The sequence below is a fragment of the Otolemur garnettii genome, unplaced genomic scaffold, assembly GCF_000181295.1.
Source record: "Otolemur garnettii isolate 467f Iridium unplaced genomic scaffold, OtoGar3 scaffold00020, whole genome shotgun sequence".
Classification (NCBI taxonomy): domain Eukaryota; kingdom Metazoa; phylum Chordata; class Mammalia; order Primates; family Galagidae; genus Otolemur; species Otolemur garnettii.
The window spans coordinates 3750514-3753862 of NW_003852415.1; the positions used below are offsets into that span (position 1 = coordinate 3750514).

Consider the following 3349-nt stretch of genomic DNA (forward strand, 5'->3'; position numbering starts at 1 on the left):
TGATGTGCTACATTTTTTTTTCTAAATCAAGACAGAAACAGTTGCCTCAGTGTGAGATTTTGCCATTTCCTCTGTCAGTAGGCTTTGAGCAAAGCCCCAAGGGAAGATGGGGTAGGCAGGGACTGCCTGGCCCCTGTGAGGCTGGAAGCCAGGAAGCTGTCAGCCAGCAGCTCCTTTGCCATCTGTGGAAGGAGTGGCTTAGATTAGAGATTTGTAACATCTCCTCCAGCCAAAACACTCTGGGTTTCAGATCACAGGGCCATATGAGTCCCACCCCAGCCCCACTGCCAGAATTTCCTTTCTTCAACAGATGTCTGTAAAGCACTCAGCCCTCCCCAGCACTGCAGAGAAAATAATCAGTAAACACAGCCATGAGTTCTTCTTGTCAAGGAGCTTTCCCTTCACAGGACAGTGTGGAGGGGATCAGTCATTTGCTATGCCGTCCCATAAATAACATCAAATGCAGTAGATGCTAACAAGTGAGATAATACTTTATTGAGCCATCACTATGTGCTGGCACCACCTTACCTGTGAATTGGCTCACTTCATCCTCACCTCCACCCAATAAAGTAGACACTATTAACATCCCCATTTCACAGATAAGGAAACTGAGGCATGGGGAGGTTAGGAAACTTGCCCAAAGACATGGAGGTAGCAAATAGCAGAGGCAAGATTCAAACCCAGAGAGTCTAGCTCTAGGACCCCACACTTAGATGCTACACTATATCTGCCTCCTGAGATGCTCCCAGGCAGGGGATGTGGGGGGCTGGACTTGGCCTGGAGCTCTTTCCTATGGAAGCACCAAATGAGCTGAGATTAACTAGGAGGAGAATTAGTCAACTGGGAGGAGAGAACCTTCCAGGAAGTGGAACTGGTATATGCAAAGGCCCTGTGGCAGGGGGGAAGGTGGCCTGCTCCAGGAATTGAAAGACCCAGGAGGCTGGAGATGGAAATGGAGGGAGTTCAGCAAGATGAAGCTAGAGTGTGGGTAGGACCACACATGGCAGGCCTTGTTGGCCGAGTTAAGGAGAGTGACAGAAAGCCCTTCTGTCTGGTTCTATCACAGCTTTGTGCAGGAAGCCTCCCTGAACACTCCACGTTGGGTTCAGTGCTGCGTGTCTGAGCCCCCTGTTCTGCAGTAACCCTCCTCACATGCTGTATGTTATCACCCTCCTTCTGGAATGAGCTTGGTGAGGAGAGGGACACATTCCTTTCCCTTTAGCACCCACCACATAGTAGAGAACTACAGGAGGGAGGGTGAGAACTGCGATCTGGGGGTGCTCCAAGAAGGCTGCCTGGAGGAGGCAGAGTTGAGCTGAATCTCGACAATGGAGCATTCTTGCTGGGGTTGGAGGAAGTGGAGGCAGCAGAGAAAGCCAAGGCCTCTGAGGGGCAAGCAGCCACCCACCTTCTGGAGCCGAGACTTCTTTTTATTGTTTTTCTTTGAGACAGAGTTCCACTATGTCGCCCTCAGTAGAGTGCTGTGGCATCATAGCTCACAGCAACCTCAAACTCTTGGGCTTAAGTGATTCTCTTGCCTCAGCTTTCCGAGTAGCTGGGACTACAGGCACCCGCCACAATGCCCTAGCTATTTTTTGTTGCATTCGTCATTGTTGTTTAGCTAGTCTGGGCTGGGTTCAAACCCACCAGCCTGGGTGTATGTGGCTGGTGCCATAACTACTGTGCTACGGATACCTAGCCAAGCCAAGACTTCTTAAAGGGAATTGAGAGGTGAAAGGCTCCAGGGAGCCAAAACTACCCCCCACTACCCTACCACTCCAGTCTCTGCCCTGGGACAGGCCAGGAGCTGAGAGCTCAGATGTCAGAAGGAGCAAAGAGCTGCACAAATGCTCAGGCCTTGGCTTCAGACCCCAACCCCTGCCACACCACTGCTAGCTTTGTGACTGTGGGCAGGGTACTCACCCACTCCAGGCTTCAGAGTCCTCATTTGGAAAATGGATACAGCCATCACCTCTGCCCTGGCAGAACTGTTGGGGACTCCAGTAAGATAATGACTGTAAACACACTTTATAACCTGGAACAAAGGGCACCCCAGGCCCTTAGTCAGCCACCTTGGAGACAATCCAGAGGCCAGGCCCATTTCAGACCCCCTGACCTCTCAAAAGGCCCCTGTTTCTCTTTTGTTCTCCTCCCCATCAGAGTCTAGATTTAGACCACCCCTCAAATTATAGGGGCCTCAGGGGCCACCATCTTTCGCTAATTGAGAACAGGGTGAGAGCTAGGGGGGGCCGGGCAGGTGGCAGGGCGTCTGGCTGCTCTTTGCCCTGTGGGGCTGTGCTGGGCAGGTCACAGGGACCCTTCCTGACCACTGCTCCTGGGTCTTGGTGCTGCAGTCAGCATGGTAGTACAGCTGCCAGGAGGAATCATTGATTGCAGTGGGGGGTTGCCTCTGGCTTCTGGGCAGACTCCCAGGGGCCTGGTGGTGGTACAAGGTCAAGCCTTGATCTTTTTGCACCTGACCCAGCTGAGTCCTGACAGGGGAGGGGAAGGAGGTGGCATCAGATTCAGGCCTCGAATCTTCTTCATTAGCAGGCACCCTGCACAGGAACCGCTGGGACCACATATCACCAGGAGGGCAGCCCCACTCTTCCCATTGACAAATTGGAGTGGGAGCTGGTCAAAATGAGGGCACTGGAGGAGGGAGAAAGAGGATTTGGCAGACAGAGGAGAAAAACTGTAAAACAGAGACACCGATTCCTACTTCTTAGGCTGCTACCTCTCAGGAGCTAGTGAGGAATAAAGGGTGTTTAACAGGGTGCAGCCTTAATAAGGTGTCTGTACACACACAGCCTGTCACATGTCCACTGAAGCCCTCTCAGGGGCTGCCCCCACGTGAGCCTGAAGTATGGTCCCAGGCGTCCCTGCCAGCATTTCATTTTCTCCACTAACTTCTTTCTTGAGCCTGGGGACTTCATTCCTGTTTGTTGTGATTTTGTTTGTTGTCTGGCTTACAGGTGGCACACAGAAAAATAAGAAGGGGACCTGGAGTCAGCCGCCTACCCCCACCCTGGCTCAGATCCCGACTTCACTGTTACCAGCTCCCTGCTCAGGCAAGTCTCTTAACCTCTCTGGGCCTGGGATGATCAGAGAACCTCTCTGGTCTTCGTACAGGAAACAAAAACCAATCTAAGCATCTAATTACATTCTTTCAAAATCAATGTAAGGGTTAGAATCTGGGTCTCCAAGACAGAGCAGAACTATCCCACCAGACAAATTGCTCCTCGCCTACAGTCAGGAGCACCATTACTGAAGCCACTGAGTTTACATTCCCTCCCCTGCAATTCGGGGATCTGCAGACCCCTGCAGCCTTTGCCACAATTGCCTGTCA

General features: G+C 52.0%; 1 long non-coding RNA gene across 1 annotated transcript in view; it reads left to right on the forward strand.

Moving 5' to 3' along the window:
* LOC111724180 overlaps positions 1-3065 on the forward strand; it is a 22353-nt gene extending 19288 nt beyond the window's left edge. The window contains exon 3 of the long non-coding RNA XR_002772521.1: positions 2976-3065. This is a non-coding gene — a long non-coding RNA (uncharacterized LOC111724180). The remainder of the gene's footprint in view (positions 1-2975) is intronic.
* Positions 3066-3349: the final 284 nt, after the last annotated feature.